This window comes from Pongo abelii, chromosome 16 (assembly GCF_028885655.2).
Source record: "Pongo abelii isolate AG06213 chromosome 16, NHGRI_mPonAbe1-v2.0_pri, whole genome shotgun sequence".
Lineage (NCBI taxonomy): Eukaryota > Metazoa > Chordata > Mammalia > Primates > Hominidae > Pongo > Pongo abelii.
The window spans coordinates 14,970,893-14,991,292 of record NC_072001.2 but is presented as its reverse complement, the minus strand read 5'-3'; the positions used below and the strand labels follow the sequence as shown (position 1 = coordinate 14,991,292).

The 20,400-nt window shown below is 38.2% G+C and overlaps 1 pseudogene; it reads left to right on the top strand.

Annotated features, from left to right (window-relative positions):
• The window catches only part of LOC134760233 (ADAMTS-like protein 3), an 89,439-nt pseudogene extending 72,109 nt beyond the window's left edge, over positions 1-17,330 (top strand).
• Positions 17,331-20,400: the final 3,070 nt, after the last annotated feature.

Genomic DNA, 20,400 nt, shown 5'->3' with positions numbered 1-20,400 from the left:
GCTAATTTTGTATTTTTAGTAGAGATGGAGTTTCACCATGTTGGTCAGGCTGGTCTTGAACTCCTGACCTCAGGTGATCCACTTGCATCAGCCTCCCAAAGTGCTGGGATTATGGGCGTGAGCCACCGTGCCCTGCCTCGGTGACTCTTTTTAGTCGAAGTGATGACAGATAGTTATGGGTGTGTGAGGGCATTAACAAACACTTTTTTTTTTTTCAGTTTACAAAATGTTTTCACAACATTATCTCATTTTAAAAAATGAATTCCTTAAAAATAAAACCTATTTTTTTGCAATTTTCTATAGTGTTCAAATTATTAGTATTAGCATGTATTTAAAAACTTTTCTTATTTTTTTTAAAAAACTACTTTATGCCTTGGGAATGGGGGTGTGTGTGTGTGTGTGTGTGTGTGTGTCTGAATCTAAATAGCAGAAGGAGAAATAAATGCAGGTTCTAGAAATGTAACATGAAAAATACTCGACAGAAAATTTTGTTCAGAAAAAAAAACCCAACCAACTAAAAAAACACACACCAAAAAAATAAAAAAATAAAAAACAAAACAAAAATAGAAAAGTGGGGGTGAGGTTGTCAAAGTGAAAGTCACTAACACATCCTTTTCCTTGTTTTACCTTGGAATGTATGTATTTAGGTTGATGTAGTTCTGGTTGAACTTTATAGTGAAAATAAATGATCTGATATAAATTACAGTGCTTTTGGGCTGAAACTGATATTTATTGATTAGTTAATATTGTTTGGACAATTTATTTCCTGTACATCTTGCTACTTAGCAAAGCTGTGATATCCAGCAGGAAATGAGACATAGAAAAAATACGATGGAACACCTGGACTTCAGCATTTACGTGTGGGAGGGAAAGTCAGTGAATCTTAGGTCAGTCCAGTGATTGCAAAATCAAACAAGTGAAACTCATAAAATGAAACTCTGTGTGATGAGTGAATTTGAGTTTATACAGCATCACTTGGTCTCATAGTAGAAGGATTTAAAAGCATAGTTTTGGGTCCTTACCCTGGTTCTAATGCTTAGGAACACTGTGATCTTGGGCAAGTCACTTTAACCTTGTAAAATTTTAATTGTCTTAATTGTAGAAATGAGTTTTCATTAGAATGAATGAGGTAATTTATCTCAAGTTCCTTAGCATGTTGCCTGGTGGCAGAGTAAGTGCTCAACATGGTTTTAATAATAATTTATACTTACCCAACCCCTAATTGGCACCAGGTTCTTTTCTAAGCCCTTTGCATATATTACCTCATTGAACACTCATAACGACTCCTTGGAACAGGTATTCTATTATCCTCATTTCACAGATGTAACTGAGGCACAGAGAGGGTAAGTAACTTGCCCAAGGTCACACAGCAAGTGGCGGTGCTGGTATTCCAACCCAGGTTGTCTGGCTCCAGAATCTGTGATCATAACCACTATACCATATTGCCTCTCTCAGTAGTTTATAGAGTAAAAATAATGCAAATGGCATTTAAAGAGGGACAGGAAGGAGCTCTGGCGGATGGCACAGTGAGTAGCAGTATCGAGAATCTCTTATCACCAAATTTCAATGAGACAGTTTTGGAATAATTCCAAACAATGAACGTGATCGGCAGGAACCAGTTACCACCATCAACAACAAATCTAGGTGTCCCAGACATGAACCTACTGTTAGCGACACCATAGGATGGGATGGAGAGGAAGCCTTTTCTCTCCATCTTATATGTTTTCTTTTTTAAATTAGACATAGTCGCCTAGGCTGAATGCAATAGCATAATCATGGCTCACTGCAGCCTCGACCTCCTGGGTTCAAGGGATCCTCCTGCCTCAGCCTCTTAACTAGCTGGCACTACAGGCATGTACCACCACACCTGGCTAATTTTTAAATTTTTTGTTGAGACAAGGTCTAACTATGTTGCCCAGGCTGATCTCAAACTGCTAACCTCAAGTGATCTACCTTAACCTCCCAAAGTCCTGGGATTACAGGCATGAGCCACCATGCCCAGCCACCATCCGATATGTTTTCAATAATTGGCTTATAGATCATTAGAAAGTATAGGATTTCAAAGCAGGCTTAGAATCAGACCTGCTTGGCAATACCATCTGCCTTCTTCTGACAGGAGGTTTCAGGCAGTCTATACTGAGCTTGTGCTGAACCACAAGCAGCAGTCTGCTCTTTCTTACTGTACTTACAATTGCTTCCTCTCTTTATCATCGCCTCCAGCCCCAGGTCTACCTCCAGACCAAGGGAGGTCTTTACAGGAGACCATTTGTCTGCGATTTATGAATGGCCCATTCTGAAGGGCAAGATAAAGCAAGCGTGGGTAATAGTCTTTGTATCAGTACAAGTAGAATTTCAAGCAAAAATACAAAATGAGTACTTTGTTGGTAATCAAAAACAAATCGTTTAAAGAATTTGTGAACCAAATGCCATTACATCAAAATATGTAAAGAAAAATCTCCTGTAGTTACATAAGATGAAATTGAAATCAGTAAAACTTCCGAGAGACTTTAATACATTGAAGTGAGTGAAAATTACACAAAGAATCTGTGCAGTATAATTACTAATGTTACATTAATAGGTAACAGAGCATTGCATGGTGAGGAAATATACCTTCTTTTCAAACATTTATGCACCGTAATACAAAAACTGATTCTATGCAAGGCTCCAAGGAAGACTGGAAAAAAAAAATCCGAGTCAAACAGAAACAATCAAAAGAGACCTTGCCCTACAGCTGCACCCATCCATTCCCTGCTTCCTCCCGCTACAGAGGCACAAATGTCTGTCTTCTTTTCCAAGACTAATTAATCCCTCCATCTGTGTTCTGCATTCCAGCTCCTCTGTGTCCTCAGAGAACTCACTCCACCCATCATCCCCTCTCTTTCCTTTATCTTCTTTCACTCTCTCTTTCCTATCAGGGTTAATATGACCAGCGGGTCTCTTCTCATCTTAAATGAAAGTATAATTTTAAAAAATGTCTATGTATATACGTGTATATACATATGTGTGTATATACATGTGTATTTATATATGTGTATGTATATGGGTGTATAATATTTATATATAAAAATATTTTTAAATTATATGTATATAGAACACTCTTTTAAACATAATCACATCTCCAGCTACCACTCTAATCTTTCACCTACTCTTTACTGCCACATCTTGAAAAAACTGTTTACACTTGCTGTCTCTAATTTTTCGTCATCATGTATTCCTCAGATCACAGCTTCCTGTGCCAGCTCCTTGATTGAAACCGCTTTGGCAAAGCACATTAACAGTCTCTTTACTGCTCATCCAAAAGGCACTTTTAAGCCCTCATCTGCAGAGCACTTGGTACTCCTGGCTCCTGCCTCCTTAAAATCCTCTGCCTCACAGGATTCTCACTTCATTTCTGGTCATACCAAGAACTGGGCCATCTCTTGCAGAACAGTGAAGAAATGCTGAAAAGTTTGTGACTATGGACCAGTCCTCCCTTTCTGCCCTTTATGACTTGAGTTCTCCCTCTCTATATCCTGCACCCGTGCTGCTCAAAATGTGGCTCACAGTCCAGTGGTATCAGCATCACCTGGGAGGCTGCTGGTTGGGCACATTCTTGGGCTCCACCCTAAACTGCTGGATCTGAATTTCTATGGATGGAGCAGGTGTCTGTGTTTTAAAAAGTTTTCTAGATGATTCATATTTAGGTAAAATGTTTGGGAGGTACTGCCCTATCAACGTATCACAGAGACTTCTACAAATGTATCAAACTTTAGTGGAGGGTTACAGAAATGAAAGGGAATTCCAGTTTAGGAGATGATCCTTATAGGGTGCTCCTTGTTCCTAGCTTTGCCTAGGTGCTCTGCAGTGTGCTTTCTCTCCAAGAGTTAAATAGTAGGCAGCTCCACCCAGAAGAACATTTTCCTCAAGTTTGAGCCTTTTTGGCTAAAATCAACTGCAAGGGAGTTTCATTTGCAAGGTTTCACTAAAGTGTGTAATTATCAATGGGACAATGGTTGGAATATACACATATACGCACACACACCCCTAGACAAATGCTTCCCCAAGATACCGCAGCCTACATTCACAAAGATTTTGCAAGAGAGCCCAACCAATCTGCCCAAATAGGTTTTCTTCAGTTCAGTAAAGCTTTCTAATTTATATGTATTTTCAAAACAATTTTTATTACATATATAATATGCTGTATATTTGTTGTAAAAAATCCAGAATATCCAGGCAAGGAAATTGACAAACATGTCATGTATCCAATCACACTGCCAAGAGATTACACCTGTTATCATATTAGTGTGTATCCTTCCCGGGGTGAGGTGAAGTGGTTGAGGATGAATAATATATATAGATAATTTATATTGTAAAATTAAGACATACTTTTTATAAAACTTTATAAGTTTAAAAGTTTTATAAAACTTATAAAAACTTCAAATGGCACAGAAGGATATAAAATGGAAAGTAAAAGTCACCTTCTACCATCCACAAACTCCTAACCAGTTCCACTTTTTAGAGATCTAAATGGTATGAACGGTTGCTTCTATTAAGATATTTCCTATGGATGTGTATGTGTGCACCTTTCCATACAAACATGTATGCTTTTGAGAAGTATACAGAATTGATCATTAGGTATAAATTATTTTACAATTTCTTTTTATTCACTGAGGCTTTTTTGCCTATCAGTTCTCATAATTTGGCTTGTTATTTTGTTTTTGAGATGGAGTCTCACTCTGTCACCCAGGCTGGTGTTCAGTGGTATGGTCTCGGCTCACTGCAACCCCCGCCTCCCGGGTTCAAGCAATACTCGTGCCTCAGCCTCCCGAGTAGCTGGGAATAAGGTGCCAGCCACCATGCCCGAATAATTTTTGTATTTTTTAGTAGAGACAGGGTTTCACCATGTTGGCCAGGCTGGTCTTGAACTCCTGACCTCAAGTGATCCACCCGCCTCAGCCTCTCAAAGTGCTGGGATTACAGGTGTGAGCCACTGCACCCAGCTGGCTTGTTTTTTAACTGGTGATATAAGAGGACATTACATAATTTATTTAACCAGACTCATATCAATGAGCATTTAGATTTTCTCTCAGTGTTACAACATCTTTGTACCTTTGTGCAAGCATGTCTTTATGTGCTTTTAGTTCTCAAAGATACTGTAATTTCTCTTCTCTCTTTTCATAATCTTCTTGACATTTTGATTTTTCTGTGAATTAGTTTTTCAAGGGTCTGACCAATTTTCCTGCTAATTCGTGTTTCTTTCTTACTGATTTGTAAATACTCTGGATATTAAGAAAACAGTCTTTGCCTATAATTATAATTTTTCCTTCTTTGACATTTAATTTTGCTTAATTTTTATTTCACATGAATTAATATTTTCCTTCGATTTTCTCAAGTCATTTTTTAATGTCTTAAGAGAGAGATTTAAATGTTGTTTTTGTAGGTTGTGCCCATTTTTGGGGGGTGGAAATGGAGTCTCACTCTGTCACCCAGGCTGGAATGCAGTGGCACAATCTTGGCTCACTGCAACCTCTGCCTCCTGGGTTCAAGTGATTCTCCAGCCTCAGCGTCCCTAGTAGCTGGGATTACAGGCGCCCACCACACCCAGCTAAATTTTGTATTTTTTAGTAGAGATGGGATTTCGCCATGTTGGCCAGGCTGGTCTTGAACTCCTGATCTCAGGTGATCCGCTTGCCTCAGCCTCCCAAAGTGCTAGGATTACAGGCATGAACCACCGTGCACAGCGGGTTGTGCCCATTTTTTAAAAGTTCATTCCAACGTATTCCATCTTTTTTCTAGCCATTGCAAATGGGGCATTTTCTTCCATTATTTTTCCAAATGATTATTCTTGGTATTTCTAAAATCTAATAATTTTTTAATATTAATTTCTTCTTGATTTCTAATGCTTAGACTATTTTTTCTTGCCTAATTACCTTGGCTAATCTTTTAAAAACTCTTAAGTCATATGGTGCTAACTGGTATCCCATCATTTTCCCAATTAAACAGCAGTGTTTCTGACATTTAAGCATTAAGCATATTAATCATGACTTGCATTTGTAAATGGCATTACAAACATTTACTTTATTTTATATACAGAATTTTTATCAGGAATAATGATTGAATTTTACTAAATGCTGGAAACTTATTTGAGGTAATCAAACTTTTCTACTTTGTCTATTAATATGGTAAATTACATTAGTAGGTTTCCTAAATTTGAGCAACACTAGCATTTGTTGGGTAAACTTCATTTGTATATAGTGTGTACTTCAAATTTATGATTAAATTTTCTTTTCAAATATTTTATTTAGGAATTTGGTGTCAAATAGATGTTAGTGACATTGGAATGTGGTTTTATCCCCAAAATTGTACTGTGTAAAATTTTCAAGCATGCATTAAAGTTGATAAAATAACACAATTAACTACTGTACATTTTTTCAACTAGATTCAATAATCACTTATATTTTGCTACATTGGTTCATTATCCCTATCTATCACTCTCTATCTATCTCTCTATCTCTCTATCTATCTATCTAATTCCTCCATCCAACTAGCTAGCTGACCCTTGTTAATTTACAGACATCACAACACTTACTTCTAAGTATTAATACTTTAGCATGACTCTTCTAAAAATAAGGATCTTCTTTATAACATCATCTCACTAGTACACCTAAAAAATTATAATTTCTAAATATTATCTAATATCCGATCTATGTTAAACTTTCTCCTTTTATAGTTGTTTTTCCCCTTGAACTGGTCAAGGCTCACTCATTGCATTTAGTTTTTCTATCTCTTTAGTTTCTTTTTTTTTAGTGCACTTATTTTTTCATGGTATTGACTTTGTAAAGAGTTCATTCCAGTTGTATTGTAGCATGTCCCATATTCTGGATTTGTCTGATTGTTTTCCATTTAATTTGTTGATCTCCCTCACGTAATTCCTGTGAATTGATCAGTAAGGTCTTAGGTTTAATTAGAATTGGATTGAACATTTGTGGCAGCAGCACATCAAAAGTGATGCGTGATTTATGTTGCATCATATCAGGAAGTTGATGATGTCAGCTTGATCCAGTATTACTCACACAGGTGGTGAACTACACATACTCTGTTGTGTAGATCCATGTTTCCCTGTAAGAAATCTGCAGAGTGATGCCTTGACAAGGTGTAAATATTCTGTCTGGCAACAATCTTTCACACCGTGGCTTTAGTGTACATTGATGATCCTTGTCTGAAACAGTATCTAACATGAAGAGTTACAAATGGTTATTTTCTAATTCTGTCATTCCTTCTTCACTCATTCTTCTGTTTTTAAAAAAAGGTTTCTGTTTTTTAATTTCACACTCCATATTCAGAGATTTTTATTTATTTAATGTTTTTTATATTACTGACAATATTCTTTTTGGGTTTCAAATTGTCCAAAATGTAGCCAGTGGGAGCACTTTAAACTGTCTTCTTTTGTCATAATTCCATTGAATTTTAGACATTGCCTTGGTTTCTAGAGCAACAGGTGTTCCAAGCCCACCTTGAATTTTCCCTACTCCAGACCTGGCATTACCAGGTTTTTCATGGAGAGTTGGTTATTTTTAGTGGGCTTTGTGTGTGTGTGTGTGTGCATATGTGTCTGTGTTGGGTTACACCTTCAACACTCAGCCAAGGTAGTTGACAACTTTGTTCTAGCCTTTACTTCCTGCTTCCTCAGAGTCTATAGGTTAGCCATAGATGACAGCTTAGGACCTTCTCAGGTTGTTTCTGGGCATGCACAAAGCTCTGGCATATGCAGAGCCCCACATAGACATGCAGTCTTCTAGATTTTCAGGAATATGTTGGAGTTTTTCAAAGCCACCTGTGGACATCTCATTCCCAGCTTTTTGGTTAGTTTATTGTTTTCCCCAATTGTTATTCACCACCTCATGCAGCCTCAATGTTAAACAAGTATCTCTGATTGTTTTGGTCAAATGCCTCCTGGGGAAAAGCTGTTTACACTGGGCAAACTCCCAGTTAGGTAAACCAAAGACAGCTTTGTGAGTGAAGTCTTCCAGGGAACCACTACACAGGTCAAATAATAATCGAGAATTGGGCATTGAAGGAGCTCCAAACCCATTCTACCCCTGCAGAGTCTGCCAGGCTGCTGGTTTGCCCTGTGATTATGGGCTGTTGTTTTCGAGGTTACCATGGAGGTGGAGAATGGGGAGAGATGGAAATAGGCAGCTTAGCAGCCACAAAGCTCACTGTTCTTTCTGAGCACTTTTCTTTGATAATTACTGCTCAGATTGTTGCAAGCCTTTGGTTAATTTCCAGAGTTTTAAAAATGTTGGTTCTGACCATTTTTGCTGGTGTTTTTACTGATTTTATGGAGGAGAGGATTTTTCAGAAGTCTTTATCACTTTTGCTTGTTTGTTCAAATTAGTCTCTACAAGAAATTCAAAAATTAGCCAGGCATGCTGGCACACAACTGTAGCCCCAGCTACTCAGGAGGCTGAGTTGGGAGGATCGCTTGAGCCCAGGAGGTAGAGGCTGCAGTGAGCCTAGATCAGCCACTGCACTCCAGCCTGGGTGACAGAGTGAGACCCTGTCTCCAAAAACAAAACAAAACAAAGGAAAGACAACAAAGCATGATGAATGCATTAATCTTTTCTTTACTTACCAGTTTTCAAAACGATGAGCTGTTTGCTAGCATCCTTAAAATGACTGATGTTGTAGTATGCGTCATTTTCTTTCCTTTTTTTTTTTTTTTTTTTTTCCCGAGACAAGCTCTCACTGTGTTACCCAGGCTGGAGTGCAATGGGTTGATCATAGTTCACTGCAGCCTCAACCTCCTGGGCTCAAGTGATCCTCCCACCCCAGACTCCCAAGTAGCTGGGATTACAGGCACACACCACCATACCCACATTAAAAAAAATTATAAAATTTTTTGGTAGTGACTGGGTTTCCCTATGTTGCCCAACTGGTCTCGAACTCCTGGACTCAAGCCATCCTCTTACCTTGGTCTCCCAAACTGCTAAGACTACAGATGTGAGCCACCATGCCTGGCCCCCTCCTTTTTTTAAAAAAAAAGCTAAATAATAATCCATTGTAGATATATACCAAAAAACATCTGTGAGAACCATGATTTCCAGTAGGTAATTCTCTAGGCCAAGGATCACGAATTTTTTCTGTGAAAGGCCAGATAGCACAGTAAATATTTTAGGTTTATTAAGCTATATGGTCTTCATTACCATGACTCAATTCTGCCTTTGTAGAGCAAAAACAGCCTTAGATAGATATCCATAGATAGATACTTAGGTTGTTTCTTCCTTTTGGCTACTGGGAATAATGCTGCTGTGATCGTGAATGTACCAATATCTGTTTGTGTCCCTGCTTTCAATTCTTTTGGGTATATTCCTAGAGGTGGAGTTGCTGGATCATATGGTAATTCTATGTTTAATATCTTGAGGACTTGCCATACTATTTTCCATGGTAGTTGTACCATTTAACATTTTCACCACCAATTAACAAGGGTTCTTCTCACCACATCCTCACCAATACTTGTTATTTTCTGCTTGGTTTTTTTTTTTTTGTATGATTCTCATCCTAATGGGTGTGAAGTGGTACCTGATTGTGGTTTTGATTTTCAATTCCCTAATAATTATTGATATTGAGCATTTTCATGTGCTTATTGGCCATTTGTATAGCTGTTCTGGAGAAATCCAAGTCCTTTTGTCCTTTTTATTGACTGGGTTGTTTTTTGTTGTTGTTGAGTTACAGGTATTCTTTATATATTCTAGATAATAACCCCTTTCCAAGATGTGATTTGCAAATGTTTCCGCCCATTCTGTGGGTTGCCTCTTCACTCCGTTCATAGTGTCCTTTTGTGCACAAAGGTTTGATTTTGATTTGGTCAAATTTAGTCTTTTTTCATGTGTTTCCTGTGCCTTTAGTGTCATATCCAAGATACCACTGTCTTATTTTTTAACCTTCCTTTTTTAAAGTCTTCAATGTATATATTGGCAGGCTTTCCACATCAGGTCATATAGCTTCTTATCATTACTTTTATCAGTTGTAGAGTATTCCTTAGTATGGATGTTCTTGTTTATGTAATCGTTCCCCTATTGATGGACATTTAGGTATGGTTCAGTCTTTCCTTTTACATGTATACATGTTAAAAACAAACAAAAAATCTGGAATGGACATTCGTCAAAGTGTTAGAAGTGATTATCTCTGGGCAATAGGATTAGAAAAAGATTTATTTTGTATTTTTGTTTATCTGCATTTTCTAATTTTTAATAATAAACAGGTATCTCTATTTAATAAAAACTTGCAAACTAGTCAATCAATATATTGATATCCTGTGCTTCACTAATTTCACTCTGGAGAGTTTATCCAAAAAAAATTGTTTTGCGTAAGTTAGACAAAAACATCTGCTTGAAGTAATTCATATCATTGATAATGTTCTAGTTTCATTTAGAAACAGACAATGTTCAGATAGGGGACTAGTGAGATAAAATATCATATATGAGCTTAGATTATTATGTGAACACAAAAATTAAATTATCAGAGTATGTAGCAGTGTGAAAAAACATCTATGAGGACCAGGATTTCCAGTAGGTAATTGTCTAGGCCAAGATCATGAAATTTTTCTGTGAAAAGTCAGATAGTACAGTAAATATTTTAGCCTTATTGAGCCATATGGTCTTCATTACTACAACTCAATTCTACCTTGATGAGCATAAACAGCCTTAATGAATGAATGAGGAGGTATGGCTAGATTTGGCCCAGGGGCCACAGTTTGCAGACCCTCATCAAAGCACGTGGATTGGGCCATGAGAGTAAAGGCAATTGAGGTAGGCAGTGCATTTACTTTAAACGTTTCTTTAATGTTATTTAAGGGTGTATTTAAATGAAATTATGTAATATTCATCTGCTTTACACATAGTTGGTGATTTCCAAAGATTTATTTATTTTTTTCTTGAGACAGAGTCTCACTCTGTTGCCCAGGCTGGAGTCCAGCGGCACGTTCTCAGCTCATGGCAGACTCCACCTCCTGGGTTCCAGCAATTCTCCTGCCTCAGCCTCCTGGGTAGTTGGGACTATAGGCACACGCCATCACACCTGGTTAATTTTTGTATTTTTAGTAGAGATGGGGTTTCACCATCTTGGCCAGGCTAGTCTCAAACTCCTGACCTCAAGTGATCTGCCCACCTTGGCCTCCCAAAGTGCTAGGATTACAGAAATGAAATATAGTTAAGAATATTTTGCAGATGCCCCCGGTTTTGATTGACTTGCTCATTTTCATGGGCCTTTAGTGTACTGGTTTTATTACAGTTGTGTTCTGTTCTTTCCCAGGAGAAGAAAATGTAATTGCTGTTCCTTTGGGAAGTCGAAGTGTGAGAATTACAGTGAAAGGACCTGCCCACCTCTATAAGTAGAATTTAATCTTAACATTTTTTAATATCCTGAAGGTTTAGTTAGCCAAAAAAAAGAAAAAAGAAACCAACAAGCAAAAAAACTTTCTCTAAGTTAATGGGTAATGTTACCAAACTTGCGTCCACTTACTTGGCACAGCAAAGCTAAACTCTGACATTAGGATTTGCAGCCAGAGACAGTGAAGCATTTATTGCAGAGCACCAAGCAAGGAGAATCAAACAGCTCATGCTTAAGACCTGAACTCCCTGATGTCTCACATGTAAGGATTTTTCAAGACAGGAGATAGAAGTTACAGGCAAAGTCACAAATTAATACATGGAGGCTATGCACTGGTTTGACCTGAAAAGGTGGAATATCTTGAAGTGGGGGCTTACAGACCATAGGTAGATTCAAATATTTTCTGATTTGCAATTGGTTAAGAAAGGGAAGTTTTGCCTAAAGACCTGGAGTCAGCAGAAAAGAATGTTAGATCTGGCCCTTGGGCGTGATCTCCACGTGCCTCAGAGAGAAATGTAGGACGAAGAAAGGCAGTGAGAGTTCAGCCTCAGTTCCCTCTTACCAGAGGTCTCTGTGCCAGTGGATCCATTTGGTGGGGATCTAGATTTCCTGAAAAACTACTCAGGGCCATATGTTAAAATGTTATCTTTAGTTTCTATAGGGAACCATACATCTTGTGACTCTAACTTTTTCTGGCTATTGTTTTAATCCACTATTACCTTGTTGCTTGTGAAGTTGCTCATTACTTCTCAAGGCTAGCTAGGTGCCTGGAATTTCTCTTGAAGGAATTCAAGATTTTCCTTTATTTCCATTCTTGGGGTGGTGGTACTCTGTTGGGTATCCCCAAGTATTCTGTAGTGGGCAAAATAGCCTATATAACCAGGGAAATTATCTGTATTGTACCCTGAATTTTTCTGTTCTCATACCCCAATGGGAAATTTACCTGTTTAAGGTTAATCCCCTCATGGGAGAATAAAAGCCAAATTTTATGTCAAATAAACTAGTTTTGTATAGGATGGCTGGGTGTGGTGGCTCATGCCTGTAATGCCAGCTCTTTGAGAGGCTGTGGCGGGAGGATCACTTGAGTCTAGGAGTTTGAGACAAGCCTGGGCAGCACAGGAAGACCCCATCTCTACAAAAAATTAAAAAAAAATTAGCTAGGCATAGTGGCGCATGCCTGTAGTCCAAGCTACTCAAGAGGCTGAGGTAGTCCAAGGAGTAGCTTGGCTACTGCAGGCGTGTAGTCCAAGATCCTCCTTGAGCCTAGGAGTTCAAGGTTGCAGTGAGCTCTAATTGCACCACTGCAATCTGCCACTCCAGCCTGAGTGACACAGGAAGACCATGTCTCTAAAATAATAATAATACATGGAGAGTAAATTAAGATTTGGGAATGTTCTGGAGATTTCAGCAAAGTGGGACAAAAAAACCAAAACAAAACAAACTTTAAAATACAAAACCTTATCAGTGAATATGGCTGATCAGAACAAGCCTTGCTGCTAGCACATCACAGCTTCCCATCTAGGGGTCCCTGAAGGCCGACACTGGTTTCCCAGAATACTGCGAGTTTGAAACAATAAATAGATGATGGTGATGGTTTCACTCTGGGAATACACTGAAACCATTAAATTATGCATTTTAACAGGGCAAAGTTTATGGCATGCAAATTATACATGGAAAAGATGCTTAAAAATGCAGTGAATGGTCTTGATATTCTCATATTAAAGGCCATTCCCCAAAATTCAGCTCCAAAAATAGTTTTATAAATTGTAAAAACAAAATAAGTAAACAGTAAACAGAATAAGTAAAGGTGAACACTTTGAGGCAAAAATTCGTTTATGTGTATATGTTCTGGCATATTCAACATAACTTTATATTCAAGACTGGCACTTGTCCAAGAACAGGGCTCAAAAATGTTCCCATTTCTCCAAGAGTGACAAATCTGTTGCTTGGACTATTTTCCTTTCTGAACAATCTCACAATTGGCAGTAGAAGTATTTCTGAAAGTTATCCTTCTTTGCTGATGAATAGAACTGGCTTCATTTACAAAGGACTTAGTTAACATTTCTGAATATCTAAATATAGAAGTGGTTTTATTTTCTGGATTTATACAACTTTTTTCTTAATTTTTATTTGTAAAAGAGATATTTCTGAAATGAAGCTTATTTTGCAGTAATAAATCATTCTTTTAACATCCACATTAACTATAACTATCCAAAAGACTGCATTACTAAGAACTGAAAATACCCAGCAACATTAATATCAGTCTCTTTGCTGTGGAGTGAATTTTCATTACAGAATATCCATCTGACATACTGCCTAGAGGTGTTTGTTCAGATCCTGAATTTCCAGTCCTGTCCCAAGCCTGGCCACAGCATTATGGGGAGCACACAGCTCCAAATTTTCCAGGAGTGCATCCCTTCAAAAATGGAAGCAATAAGCAGATCCCTGCGAAACAGCTTTTATTGTAGCAAAACCTTAGCATTAAATGTGTTTGACTAGCAATAAACTTAAGAAGCCAAGAGGTCATAAACCAAAAACCTCCAATTCGATTGGAAGAATATTTTCCCTTTAAGTCCTATCTGAGGACCATATATAGAGATGTATAAATATAAGCATGGATACAGTACCTAATGACCAATCAAAGGAAATTGACGTGAATTAAATTAGCATATACTATATAAATACAGCTCTACTGTACATATAAGTTTGATGTATTTATAACTATGTTAGCCATGCTAAACACTCATTCCACATTTACCTGACAGTACTTTCATGGCCTTTAGAATTTAGAAAGACCTCTTGGGGATGGTTACCATGATCCTGCCTTTTTTGAAAGACGCCTGAACTGATACTTCTCAATGCAAATCCTTCAACTAGAAGCAATTAGAAGCATTCATCATTTTCTAGGCATAATTTCTTTTACAAATAACTAGTAGTGGATTAAAATATTTAAAGGCATCACTAGAGACCTGAATTGTGAAGATTTGGGGATACAAGAAAGTCTTGATTTCTAATTTTTACTCTTTTTGAGACTACCTATCATATCTTCCTCAATACTTCCCTCCCTCCCCTCAATATTAAGTCTGGAGAGGAGAAAGAAGTTGGGCCGTGGGCAGCAGGAAAGAAGGCTCACACTCTCTTCCCGTAATTCTGGTGGGGATGTTTATAAGCTTCCTGGGGTCTCCTACACACTAACCACCTTGCTGCGGAAACCACAGAGAGTCAGTGAAACCTCTGAGAACCAAAGGGCTTGTGCATGCAGCTCTCACTAGCCATGAATCACACATTGTGAACAACATGGGGCTGCAGTAAATATAGGGAAATGGTGGAAATTAATAAAAACTTAAAGGTATCCATAAGTCAATACATCATCTGAATTGTTGATTGAAACACCACAAACTCCTTTTTTTGTCATTTAAGAGGCACCAGCACAAAGGAGAAGCAAGTTTGCCACCAATAAAAATGACAATTTTAAAGAACTGCATCGGCCTCCACCTTGCTGTGGATTTGGCACAATGGCTTTGTTAATCCAGATTATCAGAATTGTTTGCGTCCATAAACTCTACATTCACCAAATCAGTTTACCAGTCTTTCTTCACCCATCTTTGACTCTGCTTACCCATTTACACAATTGAGGTCAAAACACCTGCTTTCTGCCTCCTAGATAGGCAACCAGTGTTTATGCTTTAGATAACCAGAAGCCTTTTGAAATACTCAAATTAAAAATATTTTACAAGAAGCGTACCATTTAGTGGAAAGCAGAGTGGTTTGGGTAATTTATGTGAACTTGAAAATTGTTTTTGCTACTTGTGTTTTTATATCCGTGTCACTGAGACTCTTAGACATTGTTAAAATAGTGGCTAGATTCTGTACTAAAAACAAAATATCTAAACCAAGTTAACAAAAATGCTGGCCTTTGGTTTAGGGAATGGATATCATAGCAACTGGTCCTCCCTTCCTCCCAGATTACCTTCCCAGATTTTTACACCCCCTGCCCCAACTCTGCATCCCGATCTGCAACTCGGAACACTGTGGTCCAGAAGGTTAGCACAGTGGGAAAGCAATTACTACCCCAACACAGCCGCGAATCCATTGCATGCTACTTGAATTTAATCAAGTCATTTTGGGCTAAATCAGTGTCTAGAAACTTGTATTTTGCATGCCTTCTGTGAGGATGCGTTATGTCCCACTTCATTTTGCGTCTTGATATTGCCTTAATGCTCTTAAAGCTCATCGTTTTGTTTTTCTCATTGACTTTAGAGACATCCACCGTAGGGCCCACTTACTATCTCCAGTTCCCCATTTCATTTTTACTGACAACTCACTTTGTAACACTCAGTTTTATATCTTCATTGGAACTAGGAAATGAATTTAATCTCACACTTTCCAAAAATCTATTGCGGTCATGGAGATCAGGGCCAAAGTGGTTGGGGTTTTGTGTGCCTAAAAGTAGCCAGCATTATTCTTCGACTGCTAGTGACTCCTCCAGATCAAGTAGCTCATGTCCAGCCTTTGAATTTTCCCAGAAAAGTTCCCAGCCTGCCTGTCAGGGATGATCAGGGATGTCTCCTAATGCCTGTTACGCAGTCTGCCCAGGGCACTTGAATTCCTGCAGCTGCTCCAGTGACAGAGAAAAATCCAGCAAATGAAAACAATCAAAGCCCAGCAGGCTATGGATGGAAGCTCCCTAATGCCAGACTATTTTGTCGCATTTTATCAGCTTTCCATTTTTGACCCTCAACGGAGTTTTGGTTCTTCTGTGTTCTTTGTTTGAGATTGTTAAAGACTGGTATGATATCACTGAATCAAGTGTGGGTTTTAGAATAGAGTTGGACCTGAGAGATTGTCTGCTCTGACTCCTCATTTTAGATATGAGGCAATGAAAACCCAAGGCAGAAAGTTAGAGAAAAATACAGGGCCAGAAATGCAGGTGCCCCAGAACCTAGCTGTATATACATTTTTTATTGCCTCTGTCAACATGAAACCAGATCTACTAAGTATGGTGACACTTAGAAAATAAAAGAAAGAAAAGAAAGAGGGAGGAAAGACAGAAATTTAAATGAAGTAGAAATGCTTTTTTGTTTAAACTGTGATAAGCCAACATTTTTTTCTGTAGGAAATCTTAAAAGCACTTTTGTTCATGTGAAAGCAAATTCGAATAAAGGGGTTTCATGCACAAGGGAGGTCTTTGTGGCAATGCAGTGGTTCTGTATTTTGACTGTGGTGGTGGGTGATAAAATGGCATTGAACTCTATGCACATATTGTACCAGTGTCAATTTCCTGGTTTTGATATTCAACTATGCTTTTGTAACATGTAAACATTAGACAAAAGGGAATGAAGTTTACAAAGGACCTCTCTATACTATTTTTGCAACTTCCTGTTAATGTAGAATTATTTCAAAATGAAAAGTTTTGTTTGATAAAAAGCAAATTTGAAATTTGCTGTGATTTTTGTCTAAAAGAGTAGGCATAAGATCTTTTGAACAAGAAATAAAATGAGTGAACATAGCTTTACTTTGAGTATTAGCTAAATCATGAAAACATATAAAGAAAGAAAAGTTTTCTCTTTCCCCTTATGCTAGAAATGGCTCCAAAGAATTAAGTAGAACTATTTGGGCCTGCCACCCTTGTTAGCTCCTTTTTTATGGGCAATTAAAAATCTGATATATCTATTCCACCAATATCAATTAATGTTTGTAAACTGAGTGGCTATTTTGACATTGTTTTGATATCATATACTGACATTGTGCTTGCTAAAATGTCTTTTGTAATAAAATGCCTTTAAGATTGTTTCTTATTTGAATCATATATTTTAATTTTAGTTATTGAATCAAAAACACTTCAAGGAAGCAAAGGAGAACACAGCTTTAACAGCCCCGGAGTCTTTGTCATAGCAAACACAACAGTGGAATTTCAGAGGGCTCCGAAAGGCAAACTTTTAAGATTCCAGGACCTCTGATGGCTGATTTCATCTTCAAGGTAGGATGATCCTCTTCATAAACTTCATGTACCTGAATCCCAGAACATCTTGATTTTTAAAACAATAAGTTTGTTTAGCAAGAGGTCATCAATCATTGTTTTTTATACAGAGCATGTGTCATCAATATTTCCATATTGGCAGTCCATTCTTAAAAATTGTTCAGCACTCTTAAATTTCTGCTCCTAACCCTGACAGTTAAAGAACAAACTTCACTTTTATGGGGGAAGGATTGATTCTGTATTTATAATCTCTGGTTGCTTTGTTCAGTTTGTTTGCTGGTTTAAGAAACAGGGTCTCCCTGTGTTGCTCAGGCTGGTGCAGTGGCTGCAATCATAGCCTTGAACTCTTGGGCCCAAGTGATCCTTCTGCCTCAACCTCCCGAGTAGCTGTGTTCAGTTTCAGATAGAGTTTGGTGAAAATGGCCGATGGTTAAATGCACCATATCCTAAACCAGTATTGTGCCGCTGCATGTCTTCTTGCAAAGGAGAGCAGAGACAACAGGGGCTCATTTCTTACCCTCCTTTAAGATGGTTATCCTTAAGGCATCTTTACTTCAACCTTCAGCCCTTAGAACATGCAGTCTTGCAGTGGGCTGATTCAAGATCAGGATTTGCTTCCCCAGATGTTCTATGACAGATACTTGTCACAAGATACCTTCAGAAGAACTCTTCTTCTCTGGAACCATGAGCCTATGTCCCCTTTCTGGATGCTGCTGGGGCATCTTCCCTCATTCAGAGGACATGAAGTATAGTGGCCAATATATTTCCAAGGTGACACAGTTAGATACTCTTCTGATAAATTTGAAAATGCCTAAGAAATGAAAAAGATAGTTCAGTGTGTGGTTTTGCCTTATCCTGTTTCAGAAACCCATTCCAAAATGTAAATGGAAGCTAAAAAATAGCCCCAATTACCAGTTATAGTTTTCTGTATGAAAAAAACCCTTTAGCTTTAAAAAGCTGTCTCTGTTCTACATATTAATTTGTCACGGAATGTTTCACTGAGACATCAGTTGTGTCATCAGAGGAGCATGCACGGAGGTAGATGAGAGTTGCTAACTCATCCCAATCCCTGAGATACAAATTCAGCCTGCAGTGGGACCTGCCAAGTGTTGGCCTGCACAGTGTATTGTTTTGTTTCTGAAACTTTGGATTTTGAATAATCAACACTTAAAAATTGAGAGATTTTTACATCAGAAGATCAGGTTTTTTTTTTTTTTTTCTTCTGCTTCTCTGTAAAAATGGGAAGAGCTTGCATTTTACAATAGCAATAAGTGACTGTAACTGGGGAACAGCTGCCTTCCAGTCTCGGGTCTGCCGTGGTCCACACCACTATGTATTGTGTCCCTAACACTAAAGGCGTAAGTGGTTGGTTGCCATTCATCCTGATCTGGGCATTTATATCATCTGCCTAGCCGCCACAGACATTTATGTTTCTGACTTCTGTGTCACATCCTTAAAGCATTGATCCAGTAGTCTTCTTAGGCAGTCATATTATGAAAGGTTTTGGGGAAGCCATAATTACCTTTTTTTTTAAAGTCTCTCTGGTCTATTGTTATGGCATAAATTCTATTTTCTTGCCCTCCTTAGGGCCTTCCTATGTGATTCTCAAGTAGAAAATATACACCACACACACACACACACACACACACACACACAGACACACACACACACACAGACACACACACACACACTTTTTGTTCTCTTTTAATTACTACTCAGAGAATCTGTATTCTTCTCAAGTCAACTTGGAGGTCCTTGACTGAATAGGAGATATTAATACAATGATGAAATGATGAAAGTACCCACAAAGATTAGTATTTCAAGATACTGTTTGGTTACAGTATCAGCATCAGTAGATCTTAACAATATATTGTTTATTGATACCATTTATAAAAACACATGTAAACTGCATATTTCTATGAGTTTGTATGTACACACACATATATGTATATGTATATTTTTAAAAATAATTTGGAAGGATACATTTCAAAATGGAAACACTAAAAAAAACAGTGACTATTTTAGAGGGGATAACATTTTATAATATCTAATTCTTAAAATAATGTTTAAAAGGAAGAATGTGGCTGGGTGTGGTGGTTCATGCCTATAATCCCAGCACTTAGGGAGGCCAAGGCGGGTGGATCACCTGAGGTCAGGAGTTCGAGACCAGCCTGTCCAACATGACGAAACCCTGTCTCTACTAAAAATACAAAAATAGCCGGGTGTGGTGGTGCGCACCTGTAATCCTAGCTACTCGGGGGGCTGAGGCAGGAGAATCACTTGAACCCAGGAGGCGGAGGTTGCAGTGAGCCAAGATCGCACCACTGCATTCCAGCCTGGGCAGCAGAGCAAGATTCCGTCTCAAAAAAAAATAATTAAAAAATAAATAATAAAAAGTAAATGGAAGAATGAATTCACATATCACGTGCATAATTAAAAATTACTTTACACCTTCTTGCCCGAATTATGTATTCACCTTTTAATAGAGTACATTTAAAAGAAAATGTGTGTGTGTGTGTGTGTGTGTGTGTGTGTGTGTGTGTGATGGAGTCTCACTCTGTCACCCAGGATGGAGTGCAGTGGCACGATCTCAGCTCACCGCAGCCTCCTCCTGAGTAGCTGGGATTACAGGCATGCACCACCATACCTGGCTAATTTTTTTTTTTTAATTTTTAGTAGGGATGGGGTTTCACCATGTTGGTCAGGCTGGTCTCCAACTCCTGATCTCAAATGATCCACCTGCCTTGGTCTCCCAAAGAGCTGGGATTACAGACGTGAGTTACCGCGCCCAGCCAATAGAGTACATTTTAACAGCATGTTCGGTGTACACTGTCTGCATTCATATTCAGTCCTCTATGTTCCTGTCTCTGAGTTCTGACTCTCTCAGATTTAATAAACAGTTCTGGACTTTGACTTCAACTCCTGGAAAGCTTTTGATCTCTCCAGACTGAAAAGGTGTTTTGAAAAATACGTTTATCAAAGAGGGTGTTACATACAACTGTCTGACTCATGCATAAATGGAGCCTCATTTTCATACCTACGGCAATTGT